The following is a 19627-nucleotide window of genomic DNA, read 5'->3' as shown; positions in this document are numbered from 1 at the left end:
ACCAAAGCCTGGCCAACCTGATGCTTTGTCCCATCTCACTGACCAGTTGCATGTGCAAAACCTTTGAAAGAATGGTGCTTAATAGATTATTGTATAGAGTTAAAGATCACATGTCACCTGATATCAATTGGTTCACACATGGTAAAAGTGTACACAACTGTATCACAACCTTTCTTACTGTTCATGGAGATAAAAGGCACAAGTACACAACATTTCTTGATTAATAAAATGCCTTTGATGTTGCTAATAGGGAAGTGATTACGTATGCATTAGCGAGAATGGATATAGGTGGACAATTATTACAATGGATCCGGGGCTATCTTACCAACCGGAAGTCCTCTGCACTGTTCCAAGGCTACAAGAGTGAAACTAAATTAATGCAACTAGGCACCCCACAAGGGGGAGTACTCAGTCCTACCTTGTTTAATGTTCTAATTAATGCCTTACTAAAATCAATCCCAACTAGTCCGGCAAACATCACTATCAGCTATGCAGATGACCACCTTGTGCACACTAAAACCCACTGCGAAACGCAAACAGTCTTACATTGTATACAAACAGCTTGTGAGAGCTTTCGTCTTGTAATCAACGCTGCTAAAACTAAGGTATTTAACAGACAAATTGGCAACCCCAAAACTGGACCACGAAAACTTTAGGTAACATACCAATAGACTATGTCTTCTTTCAAATACCTTGGTCTGTGTCCCCCTTGTACCTCAACTGCAGTCTATAAGTTACATCAACAGTGTAGAGACAGACTCAAGGCTCTCAGAACGGTAGTGGGGTACAACCCTAAATACGGTGTTAATATTAGAATAGCAAAAATTATGTATTTAGCATATATAAGGTCTCTGATAGACTATCATGCACCAGCTTTGGTCCTGCAAAATGGCAAAAGTATTGATACTATAAAAAATGCAAAATGAAGCACTCAAAATTATACTTGGCTGTCCTATAACTACTAAAGTTCTCAACATGCAGAAAGAATGAAATATACTTAGCATTCGAGACAGTATTTGAAATTAATCTTATGATGGGACTAAAGCTTCTGCGTGATAACAAAAACAACATTGTGTCAGTTGAACTGTTAGAGCCACACACGAAATGGAACCAGCGAGTCCAAATGGATTCAAAGAACAGCCACTCATTAAAATGATGGAATTGCACGATGTATATACAGATGAAAGGGTAGAGCACTTCCTTCCACCCTGGCAGATAGTACCTTTTGACATCCTGACCCCTCCATACCCCACCAAGAAACTAATCACAAACAACCCTCATGCTCAGCTTGCTGCTAAATTAAGCACCATAGAACACATTCACAATATACAAGCTGAAAACAACATAGCACAGTCCATATACACTGACGGATCATTCAATACAGCTACAGGGAGGGCAGGAAGTGCTGTTATTGCTCATCAGCCCGATGGCAGTACAATTCAAAGGAATATCCGAATTAGTAACTGGGCATCCACAATGCAGAGTTTTTTTTATTATTGTTATTTTTACATGCAAGCATGCAAGATAAAGACAATAAATACAATAAAATATCAGAGAAACCAAAAACAAAATACAGAAGCTACCGGCCAGAAGGACCGACAGCACAGGACAATAATTAGCAAAAATGGAGGAACAGCATACATCAAGACAAATTAAAGAACAAAAACAATAACAAACAAGCAAATAATGTAAGCAAATAAACAAAAACAAACACCGGCCAGAAGGACCGACAACAAAACACATCAAAATTTAGAAAATGAAACATAACACAAGACAATGCACACACAAACAAATCATAAATATAAACAAAAGGAAAATTAAAAAGAAAACACAATACAACAAGGTAATACATGAAGAGAATACACACACTGCAAAACACTGGCCAATCAGCGGATATACTTGCCCGGGAACAAAGCCCAGGGGAAACGCACATTGAACGCCTCCCAACGTAACCACCCCCAAGGGTCTTGTACACCCACCGGGGACGCCATGTCATCCGGAACCCTAGCAACAAACACTCGCAAGCAGGGGACCCAAATGGTATCACTCCTGACGCGAGTAACTGCCACAATCCCCCACATCAAGGGAACACCCCCACCATGAAATTCCCCTGGCTCGTCATTCAGCAGTAACTCAGCAATCGCCGACCAGTGACTCGGTGGCATCACCGACGCCGGCAACACGTCCCCCAGGTCCCCAACACACACCCTCACAAGAGGGGGCTGGACATAGGACACCACCACAGGGGCACCAGCGGCCACGGGCACACCACCAGACGACTGCAGAGAACCAGGGCGGCGCGCATCCTTCCTTAATGTCACAACCAGGCCACGCCCAGCACCAGCAACCACCCCATCCCTGGGAGCGGGAGCCACCACCTCCCACAGCGGAGAATTCCCAGGCGGAGAAGGAACGGAAGGCACCCCCGAGACCTAGGCACCAGCATCAGCAGGCACATGAACCTCTGCCACCACCAACCGTGGAGACGGCGACACATCCGGTTCCACACCGTCAACTCCCAAGGACCCACAGTCACCGAATTCCCCAACATCGGCCCAGGCAGACGACGAACGCCTGGAACGCTTGTGCTCCGGCCGGAGATCGTCAGAGCCGGAAGCGGACCCAAAAACACGGGTCCCACCAGCTGGACGAACCGACGCCCGACGCAGAATGGCAGCAGCCTCCACCACAGGGAGAACTGGCCCACACACAGCAGGAAGCTCCGCAGCCACCCCAGCACCCAGCACATCCAGGACCCGAGGCGAGAACACAGGGCCAGGCGCAGCAGCCGAAGACGAGGGAGAAGGCGGCGGCGCGTCACAATGATCATGAGGAAGGCCTTCTGGAGCAGCGGAGACAGTGACAGGAGCACGTAGACCAGCCGATGGCACTGCAATACCCGGAGGAGAGTCTAACAACCGGAGGGACGTCCAGCGACGTAGGGAGAGCCGCATCCGCTAAGTGAACGCTCACCTCTTCATCCCCGGAGACCTCCTCCAGAGGGAGCGGTTGGAAATCTTCATCCCGGAACAAGTTGACTGGAGCAACCGGATCCGCAGTGCATCCGGCAGCCTGATGCCCCAACATGCCACACCGGAAACAAGTACGGGGTTGCCGGGCATAATACACCCGCACGTAGTACCCTAAAAGTCGGACAGAGGATGGAATGTCCAACCTCAGGCGCATCCCGAGGGTACGAATGTTTGTCTTCAACCCTGCATATTTTCCAGAAGACAGCTTGTGCATCCTCACACTGACGACGGAGCCAAATCTCTGGAAGAAACGCCGGAGAAGGGACTCAGGGAATTCCATGGGGGCCCCATGGACGCTTACATACGTCACAGCACCACTCCGATCAGATATGGCCACAGTACCAGTGCCATCCAACAACTTCAAGGTACGGCCCTCGTACCTCCGGAGAAATCCACGGTACGCCTCCTCACCCACAAACTTGATGATCACCCGGCGAGCAGTCACCAGCTCAACCCCGTAGACCTCCTCGACCGGGACATGTAGCACGTCACACATGACCTGCTCAATGAGAGGATACCCTGCACGGCAGGTAAACTCCAAACCCACAGTTTACCCTCTCAACAGCGGGAAGATGGCCACTCATCGTAAAAGCGCCACGTCAACACCAGGCAGGGACAGCAGGGAGGGTAGAGACACCCACCCCCTGCCGGCGAAAACTGCAACCACCCCAAACTGCCAGAGCGTCAGACGACACGTCCTCACCGCTCGGCAGCTCAGGAGCAACCCTGCAAGCCGAGTTGGTAGCAATACTGGTAGCACTCGAAATTATTGACAACACTGAAGTAGACAGCTTAATTATTTCCGACTCCCTTTCCTCACTACGAGCAATAAACAGTTTGCAATCAAGTAATAACGTGCTTGTCTTGGAAGCTAGACGTAGATATACAAGAATACTTAACAAGAGGGTAAATATAAAAATGTTGTGGATTCCTTCTCACATTGGCCTGCAGGAACATGACAAAGTTGACGCCCTTGCTAAGGCTGCAGTAAATAAAGACAGTATTGAACGGAATCTTGAGTTTTCAAATAGGTCCCTTAAAAGTGTCATTAGACGAGAACTCCTGGATGGATTTGAAGAAAGTAGAACTGTGAAAACTGTAACTAGCAGATCAATTGTTCATCACAATTAAATGTGTGAAGTAAAACGTGTGTATGGGGCAAGTAACAAAGTAGACTAACAGATGTTGTCACAGCTCGTATAAGACTTGGCTACAAGTATCTGGCATTTCGGCTTGTATAGGGATCTAGATGAAGTAAAGTGTGTGGACAGACAGGCACACACACTCGAACACTATATCTTGGATTGTGATTAAAGGTCTCGCCACTGGAGGGGGCAGTCGTCGCCACTCGCGTTCCCAGTGGTTGTTTGGCGTTGCGTGGGGGTGGTTTGGTGTTGGTGGCGTGGTACGCCCGCTGACCGGCGTGTCAGCTGGCGGCGGCTGGGAGTAGGCTGATTAGCTGTGTAGATACTGTGGGGCTTGCTTTCTCAGCTCCTGTGGACTGGCCTCTCTTAGAAGTCGTGTTACTGGACGTTTTGCATATGAAGGTCGCCGATCTTCTAGGCCTGGAGAAACTTGCATCTATGCGCATGGCAATGAAATTTGCCACATCAGCCGGCTACCTGGATTTTGTGCGCCGCTACAATGACGAGTCTTTACGCTACCAGCTTCTGCTGTGACTGTGCGGGTGACAGATCCATGGGGCCCGCTGACTTTTGTGAGTGTGCACGGTATGCCGGTGGATTTGCCAGAGCAGGAACTGCGTTCCGAGTTTAGCAGATTTGGTGCGGTGATGAAACATTGATTCAACTTTTTACGTTCTGGGAGGCTTCAGGGACTGAGTGCGCACGCTTGGCATGCGACTCACCGTCGACATCCCTTCCCGGGTTTCCATCTGCGGGCTATCCATGAGAATATTCTATCAGGGCCAGTCGCACACCTGTTTCAGGTGTGGTAACGAGGGCCACGTTGCGGCCGGGTGCAGCATGCCTCGTACAATGGAGCCTTCTTTATTTCATGCAGCCGATTTTCCTCCCTTGCGCTCACGTAGTGCTTCGCATGTGGATCCTCTCTCTGTACGTGAGGGGGTGGTGGTGTGTGCGGCTCCGCCCCCGTAGCCTACCCCTTTGCCTCCGAAGGATTCTTCACTTGTGCTCGCTCCTGCTCCTCTGCCTATCCTGCTATCATTGAGGGATCCCTCCCCTGTGCAGGCCCCTTCCTTGTCATCAGCTGTGCCTGTTATCTCTCCGACTCCGGTATCCCCAGTGGATAGAGGCCTTATCCCCCCATGTTGTTGAGGATGCCCTTCTCCGCATTCGTGCGCTCCCGGATGTGGGGCGGCCTGCTGCTGGCTCTTCTCGGGTGCCTCCTGTGGGGGGTGATAGTTCTGATGACCTCAGACCTGTTCCGAAGCGTTCCCGGGCGGACCGGGTTGTGTCGCCGCCTCGTGCGTGGGCGGATGAGTGTGCAGACATGGATGAGGATGCTGTGGCGGGCTCTGCGTTGCCTCCTGTGTCAAGCCCTTCGCCTTCTGCTGTTGGCTCCCCTCCGTGAGAGGCTGCCCTTGGTGCCCGAGACCTCGTCGTGATATTGAAGAAGGATGGGTGTTGGGGGGCCTCTGCTCCTGTGAGAGGGGGGCCCCGGTGCATCTGCGGATCCCCACTGTGCGCAGCCCTGTGAGCCGCCTAGTGCGTTTTCCGGTGCGCTTCCCGATGATCAGCCCCCTGAAGAGGTGCCCCTCCCACTCTTCTCGCCCGCCGAGGAAGTGTTGGATGAGTAATTCTTTGTTGGTCCGTTATGCTGTCCATGTGCGTCCTGTCCCGTGTGAACCTGCTACCATTTGGGTTCCGCAGGTGAAGAAATTGTTTAGTGGGGTGCCGGATTTCATGATTCGGCCGTGTGCATCTCCTGGGCGTCCGGTATCTGATGTTGAAATGGCGGTTTGGGAGGCTTATTGCCTGCGCTTTCCGGTGCAGGAGTACCCTGATAACTATGTATAGTCCTTGGGGTTGGTGGAGTTTCTGTGCTTCTGTCTTTCTGCCTGGGTGTGTGCGCCTGGCTGTGTTTGTGCCTGCGTTTGTGCGCGCGTAGGTGTTTATTCCTGGCTCCTGCATGTGCCTGTTAGGTGCTGTTTTGTTACTCTGTTTTTCATGTTTCTCTGTTTTTGCCTATGTGCTTGGGGTTTGCTAGGCCGCATGTTTTATGTATTATTATGTGCCTGTGTTTGGGTGGTTGGGCTGGTTGTGGTTGTGTTAGTTTTAGGTATTTTTGCTCTTCATTATTATGGGTGTGGCTGTATTTTATGTTAATGTTCTTTATTTCTTGTATTATTTCTTTGTGTTCTCTTTTTGTTATGTATCCAGAGTCCGTTTCGGGGTTTCCTGCTTTGTACCATGATTCCTTCACTTTTGGGGTGTATGTATGTTTGGTCTGTTTTTCATGTGTTCATGGTGTATTACCTTGTTATATTTTCCCTGTATGTTCCCCCTGAATGTCTTCATGTATTGTTATTATGCCTTTTTCTGTTTTGTACTTGGGATCTTTTATAAATAAAAAAAAATATCTTGGATTGTAGTAAAATTGAGCCATTTAGAGATAAATCTAAGCTCACTCAGTATGATATGGCAACCTATCTTATTACCATGGATAAATTACCTGAAATCCTTGCACTGTATCCATATTTCGCTTCCAGTAGATAAACGACATATGAGATGAAGAAACAAGTTTTATATTGTGAAGACTAATAATAAACAGAAGCTCCCCTATGACTATCTCCATTGGTCAAATTTATTTATTAGCGATAAGACCTACCATTAATGTTTGATGACTTACTGTATATATATAGCTCTTGAAATAGCACTTTCTCTGTAACTAGCTGACATTGTAACAAGGTGTGAAGGATAGATGAAATTGTTTTTGTAATAATCTAAGATGAGGTCTGACAGACTTTTTGTGCCCTCTGTAATGCTTTTTGCTCTACCGCTCACTGGATGGGTATGGGGTTCACAATAAACTAGCCGCCTCCGGTGGCAACAATCAAATCAAACGACAGCCCCTTTCAAAACTGGTGAAACTGCTAACCTGGAGAGGGTGAAGATATCCTTTACTGCGAGAATCCACTTGGTAAAACATGTAAACTATTGGGAACTACTAAAATATCTAAATCTATATTCTCTTGAGCACAGGCGGGAGAGTTACATAATAATCTAAACGTGGAAAATTCTAAAGGGGTCGATCCCAAACCGGCACAGAAATAACATCATATGAGACCAGAGGGCATGTCAGGATGTGCAGAATACTCACGTTGAAAGGCAGAGGTGCAATAGGTACTCAGAGAGAACTATCAACATCTGAAGCCCGGGACTGTTCAACACGCTTCCACTACTCATAATGGGTATAAATGGCCGACCCCTCGCAGTGTTCAAGAGAGGGCTAGATAAACACCTCCAAAGGATACCTGATCAACCAGGCTGCGATTCATACATCAGGCTGCAAGCAGCCATATCAAACAGCCTGGTTGACCAGTCCAGCAACCAGGAAGCTTGGTCGATGACCGGGCCGCGTTGACGCTAAGCGGAATCATGGCAAGGTAACCACACTAAAAACAATTACTTATTTGATATTTTAAGAGTGTAAGTTAACCAAACTAGAAATGCTCCGCAAATCAAAGGGACCCAGAAAGTGGAATGATTTTCCCAATCACGGCAAAGACTGTCCCTCTCTCGACCAGTATAAGAAAAAACTAAGTACTACCTAATAAACTACGTAACCTACCTTACTCCCTAAATGTCAACCCATGTCTTGCTATTTTCAAACAATATTGATTATTGACCAACTTGTATAACTGTTGATATCCACCATGTATAAACATGAAAGATTACTGGCTGCGCCGCGAGAGGGTGAAGACGTCGGACTTCAGCTGTCAGTAGTCGTCTGCCGTTGCCGAGTTGTGGTTTGCTGTGGGGGGGGGGGGGGGGGGGTGTTGAGCGCCCGCAAGTCGGGGCTCCACCTGGCGGGATGGACGCGGCTGGTGCTGGCCATATTTGGGTAGATACTGTACGGATGGACTTTTCTGCTGCTGTGGACTGGCCCATTGTGGAAATTGTTCTCCTACACATACTCCGTGTCAACGTCCCCGAGCTTTTGGGACGCAAGAAGTTATCGCCTACCCATGTTGCGGTGTCATTTGCCGCGTCCCATGTTTACCAGGAGTTTTGTAGCTCGCTGGTATGGCCGCTCGCTTCCTCTTCCGGCTGTGTCTGTGGAGATATTGGATCCCTGGGGGCCCTTGACGTTTGTTAGTGTTCACGGCGTGCCGGTGACCTTCCCCGAGGCGGAACTCATGGCTTTGTTTACGCTCCTCGTGCTGAGGCCCCTTCGGTTTTCCTGGAGGATGATTTTCCCTGCTTATCTGTGCGTGGGGATTCCCCGGCAGGTCCTCGCTCTGTGCAGGTACCTGGTGTGGTTCCTGTGGCGGTTCCAGCTGTCGCTCTGTCTGGGCCTGATCTGTCTGCCCCACCGGTGAGCTCTAGGGACCTAGAGGCACCTGCTTAGAACCATCGCAGTTCGACGGTTGTGGAGGTGCATCCGCATCCGGTTGCTTTCGTGGTGGCCTTGGATGGTGCTATTGGGGGTGGCGCCTGCATCCCCTGCTGCCGAACATGTGCCTCCCTGGACCTCTTCTCTGCCGATTCCGTCGCCCTCGCTGAATACCTCGTGTCGAGTCTACCCTGCCACCTGCTGTGTCTCTTCCTTCTCCGATTCCGGTCTTCTTGAATGGTAGTGGCTTTTTGCCCCGTGTCGTGGAGGCTGCTGTTCAGCATGATCATGCTGCCCCGGCTTTGGGGCCGCCTGCCGATGGTTCTTCTGGGGGCAACGTTTGCTGGGGGTGACGGTTCCGACGATCAGCGGCCTCTTTTTAAGCACCGTCGTTCAGCTCGGGATGCGTCCCCTCGCCGGACGTGGGCAGAGTAGTGTGATGCGATGAATGATGCTGTGGACGACGCTGTGTTGCCTCCTGTAGTGTCTTCTTTGTTGGACGCTGTGCCTCCTGCTGGTGGCTCCCGTCAGTGGGTGGTAGCCCCTGGTGCTCGCAACCTTGTAGTGGTGTTGTCGAAGGATGTGCGACGGAGGTGGGGGGGCCTCTGCTCCCGTTCCAGTTGGTGGGGGCGCTAGGGCCCCTGCAGATACAGAACATTGTATAAACATCAGAGGTCCGCGGTTGTTCAACGTCCTCCCAGCAAGCATAAGAAATATTGCCGGAACAACAGTGGACATCAAGAGGAAACTAGATTTATTCCTCCAAGGAGTGCCGGACCAACCGGGCTGTGGTGGGTATGTGGGCCTGCGGGCCGCTCCAAGCAACAGCCTAGTGGACCAAACTCACAAGTCAAGCCTGGCCTCGGGCCGGGCTTGGGGAGTAGAAGAACTCCCATAACCCCATCAACCAGGTATCAACCAGGCAGAGCTACCCTCCGCGGGGCTCAGTGCGGTGCCTGGCATCGAACGGAGTGCGCGCCCTAGTGGGCAGGCCGGTGTGTGGCCCTGTGACCAGCTTCCTAGGGGGAAACCCATCCCTTTCATCCTCCCGTCCGGCGAGGTGGTCGACAGGTCTAAGACAACTGTGTCTTTTGAGTATGATACCCTGGTGCGTCTTGTTCCCTGGTGCCCATCTACCATCTGGGTACCGCGGGTGCAGTGTTTCGTCTTGGGCGTGCCGAATTTGATGCCTCGGCCTACAGCGAGTTTTTCCCTGGTGCCTGCGTGCACAGGTGGGTGTCCTTGTCTGTGCGTGTGGATGATGTTCCTGACCATTACACGACCTGCTTTATTGTGTTTGCGATTTGTTTTTGTGCTTTGCCTTTGGTATGGGTGTTTGTGTTGTGGTTGTGTGTGGTTGTGGGTGTTTGGGGTTATTTCTTTGTGTCGTTGTGCGCGCCCCATGTAGTGTGTTGGGGTGGTGGGCGGTGTGGTTGTGTACGTCACTTGTGTGCGTGTGATTATTTTCTTGTCTTGGTAATTGCTTTATTGTTTGTACATATTTTGTTATTTATGTTATTTATGTTCTTGTATGTAGTTTTTGGGTTCCATGTCCCCTCGTTTGTGTCCGGTTCTGCTCCTTTGTGCGCGTGGTCGGACTGCCCGTGCTTGTGTTTTTCTTTCCACCCCTTTTCTGTTTAAGGGGTGGTCGGCTTTCTGTACATTTGGTAACATTGTGTATTTTTTCTTGTACGTTTTTGTTATTGTCCTTATGTCATTTATTTGCTGTGTATTTTATGCAGTTTCTTTGCTTGTATCTCGTGTGCTTTCCTGTGTCCCTTTGTATGTATTTTATGTACGTTTCCCGTTTGCACGATTGTTTTGTGGTTTTGAATTTGTTTCTGGTGTTCCTTCGGGGTGGTTTGGATGTGTGTTGGTGTGTTTCTTTCCTGGCTCCTGCGTGGGCCTCTTCCTTTGCTCTGTACCAAATTTATTCTTTTTTATGGTGTGAGGCGCATGCTCTTTGTGTGTTATTGTGCTCCTCTGTATTTGTCTTTATGTTCATGTTTTGTTGATGTTTTTTTGCTTTTTATATGATGTATTTTGTCTATTTCCTGTTTCATGTGGTTTTGTCTTATGTTTTTGTTGTGATTTTTATTGACTTTTTTCTAACAATAAAAATAAATGTATAAAACAATGAAAATTTTAGTCCTCTGTTTATATAGTTAAATTTACTTCTGCTGATCTGTTTCAATTTATGCTGTTCCATCCATCATGTAATTCTTATCACTTATTTGTTTCCCCTTTTTTAATTCAATTTATGCATTTGATCTCAATTAGTTTTAAGTTTTAGTCTAAGTATTTTCCCAACATCTTGCCCGAAACGCCGTGTACATTAGTGCCTTTAGGCATAGGATATACTATCAAGATATCCAACAAAGTTTGTAACTCATTTTGAATGTATAAATTTTTACCTGAATAAACATTATTAGTATTAATCATCAACAACATGGTTATGAAAACAGAAATTCAAGCAAGGCAGCCTCTAATAATATATAGGATTAAGAGGAGGCACTACCCACTTCTGAAATACTGTAGATCTAAACAACCAAAGGCGCGCACTACAGAATAACAATGCCTGTGTAAGACATACTACCAAACTTCTGATTATTCTTAAAAAAATGTTTTATAGATGACCCTTTAGACCACTATACGTGCTTTGTGAGATCTCGTCATCAGTATGACCCAGATTTTGCTAGTGGAAGCAAATAGATCAGCCAGACATTTCATGTTCTCTCCTGATTCCACGTATGACTGACCTTCCTGTGAGGTGGGGTATGTTGGATGAGCTGGTAGTTGTTTTTTTTAGCTATATATACTGTATAACATATACACAATAGGGTAGCAGCACATCGCTGTGTATATCTATGCTTGTTATAATAAAAAAAAAACATTATTCGAACTGAACATTTTAGAAACCGGTAAAAAATAATTATAATATATTTCAGTTATTCAGTGCTTAGCTCTTATGAAAATCAGTGTTATTATTTTGAAAAAATAATATATTTTTTGTAGAGGCAGGTATTTTCTCTCCTGATTCCATGCATTATTCGTGGCGCAGTGGTAAGACATTCGCTTGGCGTTCCGCAAGCGCTTTGGCCTGGGTTCAAAACCTGGCCGGGGAGGATTGACCGGGCGGCAATCCTTAGCTGTAGCCTCTGTTCACCCAGCAGTGAATGGGTACCTGGTTGTTAAACGATTTGGCGGGGTCGTATTCCGGGGAAATTAGGGTTAATGACCTGCCCGAAACGCTACGCGTACTAGTGGCTTTACAAGAATGTAACCATCCTATGAGATGGGAATATTATATGAACTTGTAGCTAGTTTTTTATTTACCCTGTGTAATCCTTCATATAGCCTTGGGTAACAGCACATTGCTGTGTATACCTAAGCTTGTTAATGAAAACCCGTCCTGGACTCAAGTCCATTACATTAAGCGGTCAACCCCCCAGACGCATTCATAAATTTTAACACGCTGTTCATTCAAAACGGGAATTTTCTCAAGTATAAATTATTATAATATATTAGCATATTGTGTATATATAGGAATAGGTTAGGTTAGATGTTTAGGTTCTGTTGGCGATTATTTGTATTTGTAGTACGTGGGTGAAGCATTTATAGCGTTGTGATTCGAACAAAATTCGTCAGTGAAGCACTTGTTCCGGATATGTTCGAACGTCAGCAGTTGTGAGTCGTGTGTAAACCGTTTTTCATTCATAAACAGGGGGTTTGGCAGGTGCATGGAATCACTTTTGGATCTTTGTTTGGAGGACGGGCTGAAGAAGAAACAAGTATGCTGCCATAGCATGCAAATCCTGGTTGAAGAAATTCAAAACAAAACTTGAAGGTATTAATAAAAGAATAGTTCTTGAGCTAAGGGGACTGAGCTATGAAGGAAGAGTTGGATCTTATTACATTAGAAGAAAATTCTGGTAGGTATAAGAAGGCTGCACAAGGTACGCCATTGAAATAGATATAGAAACAATTAATTTAGGGCCAAATTAATGCCCTAACTAAACTGGAAACATGGATCAGTTCACAGTAATCTCATTATCGCGATACATCAATGAACACATCCACAGGACTGAATTTGTAACTTGATATATCACGATAATGTGATTTCTCTCTGCGTTGAACGAGGGGCGTCAGAGATAGAACTACTGGACGACATAACCAGAGTGCATGGGGGCGAAATGTGTGAAACCCTAGTTTGGCTTCAGTTGAAACCTCGGGAAACCAAGTGGGTGTAGTTGTACCCCAGATTGCAATTCTATTGACCATGTCGTGGCATAGTCGACAAGCGCGTGCCGGGAACACCCAGCCCATGTATTCGAACCTTCATTACGGCGCCTGTGGATTTGTTCATGGATCAGTAATATATGTCTGGTTGTTTTCTGCCTGAAGTATCGTAATTGAGGGGAATTAACCATAGGAAGTTTTCAATCGTAAATCAACACAGTTTTATGCCTAAACAAGGAAAAAACAGTCCGTCCTCCTCTAGGTTCTGTTGGCGATTATTTGTATTTGTAGTATGTGGGTGAAGTATTTACAGCGTTGTGGTTCGAACAAAATTAGTGAAGCACTTGTTCTGGAAGTGTTCGAACGAAATCAGTTGCAAGTCGTGTGTAAACCGTTTTTCATTCATAAATAGAGGGTTTAGCAGGTGCATGGAATCAATTTTAGGTCTTTGTTTGGAGGACGGGCTGCTGGATGTAATGGACTTTAGTCGAGGACGGGTTGGGGAAAAAGAGTGGATCCACAGCATTAAACCACTAATCTAAATGTTGGGGTTAAGGAGCCGATTCTCAACCCCATAAGCCAATTGAGTCAAGTACAATGAGACGAGTACTTTGCCAGCAGATGCACAACATTCGTTCCTGCACGGTACAAGCCTCTGATAAATTGTCTGGCCTAGGAATATAATTCATGCAATTTAAATCTGTTATATACAATACACTGAAGCCGTATCTTCATTTACCAAGTTCTGAGCCTTGAGCTGCATATTGAGAAGGGAATTTTAGTGAGACTGTGTGGTGGATAACTTTAGGTTCTTCATTAATACCATTTACAAGTTTCCGTTCTGAAGAATAGACAATGCTTCTGACACGCAGCGTTGCATATGGTTCTACGATAACGATTCCAGTCTGCATTTATCTGTTATCAACAAAGATAAAGGCAAACATTAACTATATTCCTTCAACAGGGAGAACTTTTTTTACTAACCCAGTCATCTCGTTAAGTTTTGGTACATCGTATTTTCTATAACCCGTCTGGTAATATTGCTACAAATATATCAAAGATTAATGAAGAACATTTTGCCCACGTTTCATGTTTTCAGAATATATTATTGCTACGCTCATTTTTCCTCAAAATATTTTAATATTGCACTACAAATTATTTTACTTAAATATTACGTTAATTGTAAAGAGCATCATTATAGGCATCTTAACAACTAATGAGGTTATGACTCGCTCTGTTAAGGGCCTTGAGTCTTGGTTATTTATTAAATGTTTTCAGAATAATATTTAATTGACATTTAGCCTTTATAACAATCATCTGGGAACACATGCCACCAGGGATTTGAAGGCCAGTTAATTCATCCCGGCCCCTCCCCACCCATCCCCGGCCCCTCCCCACCCATCCCCGGCCCCTCCCCACTCACCTCGGCCTCTCCTCACCCATCCCCGGCCCCCCCCCCCACTCACCCCCGGCCCCTCCCCACCCATCCCCGGCCGCTCCTCACCTATCCCCGGCCCCTCCCCACCCATCCCCGGCCCCTCCTCACCCATCCCCGGCCCCTCCCCACTCACCCCGGCCCCTCCTCACCCATCCCCGGCCCCTCCTCACCCATCCCCGGCCCCTCCTCACCCATCCCCGGCCCCTCCTCACCCATCCCCGGCCGCTCCCCACCCATCCCCGGCCGCTCCCCACCCATCCCCGGCCACTCCCCACCCATCCCCGGCCACTCCCCACCCATCCCCGGCCACTCCCCACCCATCCCCGGCCACTCCCCACCCATCCCCGGCCACTCCCCACCCATCCCCGGCCACTCCCCACCCATCCCCGGCCACTCCCCACCCATCCCCGGCCACTCCCCACCCATCCCCGGCCCCTCCCCACCCATCCCCGGCCCCTCCCCACCCATCCCCGGCCCCTCCCCACCCATCCCCGGCCCCTCCCCACCCATCCCCGGCCCCTCCCCACCCATCCCCGGCCCCTCCCCACCCATCCCCGGCCCCTCCCCACCCATCCCCGGCCCCTCCCCACCCATCCCCGGCCGCTCCCCACCCATCCCCGGCCGCTCCCCACCCATCCCCGGCCGCTCCCCACCCATCCCCGGCCGCTCCCCACCCATCCCCGGCCGCTCCTCACCCATCCCCGGCCGCTCCCCACCCATCCCCGGCCACTCCCCACCCATCCCCGGCCACTCCCCACCCATCCCCGGCCACTCCCCACCCATCCCCGGCCACTCCTCGCCCATCCCCGGCCCCTCCCCACCCATCCCCGGCCCCTCCTCACTCACCCCGGCCCCTCCTCACTCACCCCGGCCCCTCCTCACTCACCCCGGCCCCTCCTCACTCACCCCGGCCCCTCCTCACTCACCCCGGCCCCTCCTCACTCACCCCGGCCCCTCCTCACTCACCCCGGCCCCTCCTCACTCACCCCGGCCCCTCCTCACTCACCCCGGCCCCTCCTCACTCACCCCGGCCCCTCCTCACTCACCCCGGCCCCTCCTCACTCACCCCGGCCCCTCCTCACTCACCCCGGCCCCTCCTCACTCACCCCGGCCCCTCCTCACTCACCCCGGCCCCTCCTCACTCACCCCGGCCCCTCCTCACTCACCCCGGCCCCTCCTCACTCACCCCGGCCCCTCCTCACTCACCCCGGCCCCTCCTCACTCACCCCGGCCCCTCCTCACTCACCCCGGCCCCTCCTCACTCACCCCGGCCCCTCCTCACTCACCCCGGCCCCTCCTCACTCACCCCGGCCCCTCCTCACCCATCCCCGGCCCCTCCTCACCCATCCCCGGCCCCTCCTCACCCATCCCCGGCCCCTCCTCACCCATCCCCGGCCTTCCAAGCTTCATAAAGCTTACACCGGGAGCATCAGGTCAACGGCAGAAGGAAGCAGATCCCGGGCTCTGCTCAATGTGTACCTCACCTGCTGGGCTCAGAGGCATGTTAGACGCAGCGATGGTCGACAACCCTCCCATCCCCCGATAGTTTAGATATGAATTATTAGACCTTAGTTTAGGTATGTTACTGCAAGATGATGACAGTTTTGTTACTACACAAAAACGGTTATGTTAGTAAAGGAGGATTGTTACGGTGAAAAGTCTTAACAGACATGCTAAGTAACATTAACAGTATGACATAGTAAATGATGTTGTAGATACGTTTTGACAGTGTAGGTAATGCCTTTAGTGAAGCTACAACAAACAGTAGGATTAACTTTTGTTTCTCTTTGTATGTACTGTTCTCTTACTAAGATTTTGTTAAACACAATGTTACAAAGTTATTCTAGTATATTATGTTATACAAACTATTAGTTCTATGTGCATAAAGTTGTTATATATGAAAAGTTACAATATAGAAACATTATCAATTTTGTTATACAGGTTACGTTAAGTTAGGCTACGAGTATATTTAACAAAGACGAGTGCTTAGCGAATTTCTCGCTAAGCGATCGTCTTGATGCTTAAATGATGGATAGTAATCTTAATTATTTACGATCACCGTTCCCTGACTTATTCCCAATTTTGATATGATTTACTCGAGTCTCCATGTTACTTTGAACAAATTTTTGTTCTAAACTATTATAAGTCCAATTGAGCACCATTTCCCATGTTTATTCTAGTAACATAAAATCACCGACATGCAAACATTACTGGGCACAGAAGCCTTAGACATTTATGCCAGGATGTGCCTTTCTTCAATTATATCTCTGTATTATCTATCTACAACTTTTAGGCATCCATTATTTTGATCATTGACAAATAATATATACAGATAATTCTAAATAGATTGGATTGTTATAGACGCGTTTGCGCGCCTGCACGTTAGTTGCTGTGAGAGGGAACTTTTGTCCTGGGTTTGATACAACACATCAGTGTTAGAGGATGAGGTTATACGATGGTGTCATGTGTATTTTGAAAGTTCTTACGATGATGCCTTGTAAAGAATAGTTTGAGGACTCTGCATTGTATGTTTGAGGAGTGAAGAGTTTTATGGAGTCATGTAAGTGGTTTTCCGGTTCATTTAGTACAGTGACGGCTTGTCATTTGGTGAGCTGGCACCACTGACCCTAGGTCAGGTCGCCAGCGAGGCCGCCTCGCCCCTCCTCCAAGTTTACCCACAAGGTAATATTATAAGTGTACCATTTAGTTTATATTGAGAGTATTGTATATCTGTGGCTTGTACCAAGCTATTTACTAAGCAAGGAAATAAGTAGTAGTTCTTTTCAAAGTGATGGAAGAATCAGAAGGATGTGGTAACGAGTTCATAGTATTGGCACTTGTTGATTTGTCACCATTGCAATGAGTCACCCTCAGCTCAGGTCAAGATGTTCTCTCAGTCAGCTGTATAATGTCACATGCTCCCTTGTTTTTTATTTCATTAATTTAGAGAATTTCATGTTAATATCAGAAATTTTATTCAATAACTACTTTGTTCATTTGCCCACGTAATTAACCATCAATTAAGTGTAAAGATTCAATCACTTTAATTGGCCAAGTGCAGATGATTTAGCTTTGTTAAGGAACTGTGTCAACTAGTTGGTAACCAGCAGAGGTCGGCTTGCTTGGGAGATGAACAAATTTGGGTAGTGTGGTTTTGGTGGCCAGGGGCAGGAAGGTGGGACCACTACCCCAAGGAGGCCAGGGGCAGGAAGGTGGGACCACTACCCCAAGGAGGCCAGGGGCAGGAAGGTGGGACCACTACCCCAAGGAGGCCAGGGGCAGGAAGGAGGGACCACTACCCCAAGGAGGCCAGGGGCAGGAAGGAGGGACCACTACCCCAAGGAGGCCAGGGGCAGGAAGGAGGGACCACTACCCCAAGGAGGCCAGGGGCAGGAAGGTGGGACCACTACCCCAAGGAGGCCAGGGGCAGGAAGGTGGGACCACTACCCCAAGGAGGCCAGGGGCAGGAAGGAGGGACCACTACCCCAAGGAGGCCAGGGGCAGGAAGGAGGGACCACTACCCCAAGGAGGCCAGGGGCAGGAAGGTGGGACCACTACCCCAAGGAGGCCAGGGGCAGGAAGGTGGGACCACTACCCCAAGGAGGCCAGGGGCAGGAAGGTGGGACCACTACCCCAAGGAGGCCAGGGGCAGGAAGGTGGGACCACTACCCCAAGGAGGCCAGGGGCAGGAAGGTGGGACCACTACCCCAAGGAGGCCAGGGGCAGGAAGGTGGGACCACTACCCCAAGGAGGCCAGGGGCAGGAAGGTGGGACCACTACCCCAAGGAGGCCAGGGGCAGGAAGGTGGGACCACTACCCCAAGGAGGCCAGGGGCAGGAAGGTGGGACCACTACCCCAAGGAGGCCAGGGGCAGGAAGGTGGGACCACTACCCCAAGGAGGCCAGGGGCAGGAAGGTGGGACCACTACCCCAAGGAGGCCAGGGGCAGGAAGGTGGGACCACTACCCCAAGGAGGCCAGGGGCAGGAAGGTGGGACCACTACCCCAAGGAGGCCAGGGGCAGGAAGGTGGGACCACTACCCCAAGGAGGCCAGGGGCAGGAAGGTGGGACCACTACCCCAAGGAGGCCAGGGGCAGGAAGGTGGGACCACTACCCCAAGGAGGCCAGGGGCAGGAAGGTGGGACCACTACCCCAAGGAGGCCAGGGGCAGGAAGGTGGGACCACTACCCCAAGGAGGCCAGGGGCAGGAAGGTGGGACCACTACCCCTAGGAGGCCAGGGGCAGGAAGGTGGGACCACTACCCCAAGGAGGCCAGGGGCAGGAAGGTGGGACCACTACCCCAAGGAGGCCAGGGGCAGGAAGGTGGGACCACTACCCCAAGGAGGCCAGGGGCAGGAAGGTGGGACCACTACCCCAAGGAGGCCAGGGGCAGGAAGGTGGGACCACTACCCCAAGGAGGCCAGGGGCAGGAAGGTGGGACCACTACCCCAAGGAGGCCAGGGGCAGGAAGGTGGGACCACTACCCCAAGGAGGCCAGGGGCAGGAAGGTGGGACCACTACCCCAAGGAGGCCAGGGGCAGGAAGGTGGGACCACTACCCCAAGGAGGCCAGGGGCAGGAAGGTGGGACCACTACCCCAAGGAGGCCAGGGGCAGGAAGGTGGGACCACTACCCCAAGGAGGCCAGGGGCAGGAAGGTGGGACCACTACCCCAAGGAGGCCAGGGGCAGGAAGGTGGGACCACTACCCCAAGGAGGCCAGGGGCAGGAAGGTGGGACCACTACCCCAAGGAGGCCAGGGGCAGGAAGGTGGGACCACTACCCCAAGGAGGCCAGGGGCAGGAAGGTGGGACCACTACCCCAAGGAGGCCAGGGGCAGGAAGGTGGGACCACTACCCCAAGGAGGCCAGGGGCAGGAAGGTGGGACCACTACCCCAAGGAGGCCAGGGGCAGGAAGGTGGGACCACTACCCCAAGGAGGCCAGGGGCAGGAAGGTGGGACCACTACCCCAAGGAGGCCAGGGGCAGGAAGGTGGGACCACTACCCCAAGGAGGCCAGGGGCAGGAAGGTGGGACCACTACCCCAAGGAGGCCAGGGGCAGGAAGGTGGGACCACTACCCCAAGGAGGCCAGGGGCAGGAAGGTGGGACCACTACCCCAAGGAGGCCAGGGGCAGGAAGGTGGGACCACTACCCCAAGGAGGCCAGGGGCAGGAAGGTGGGACCACTACCCCAAGGAGGCCAGGGCAGGAAGGTGGGACCACTACCCCCAAGGAGGCCAGAACATCGGCTGGGAATTTTTTCATATTTTAAGGTAAAGTCTTGTATCGAGTTATTAAAAAAAGATGATTTTAATAAACTCTACTAAGTGCCTCAAGCTAGGAATCATTAAGCTAGGGGTGTGTGGTATGGCTAGCCGTGGTAT

Source organism: Procambarus clarkii, chromosome 39, assembly GCF_040958095.1.
Source record: "Procambarus clarkii isolate CNS0578487 chromosome 39, FALCON_Pclarkii_2.0, whole genome shotgun sequence".
NCBI classification, from domain to species: domain Eukaryota; kingdom Metazoa; phylum Arthropoda; class Malacostraca; order Decapoda; family Cambaridae; genus Procambarus; species Procambarus clarkii.
The sequence above is the reverse complement of the archived record's forward strand: the minus strand, read 5'-3'. Positions refer to the sequence as shown.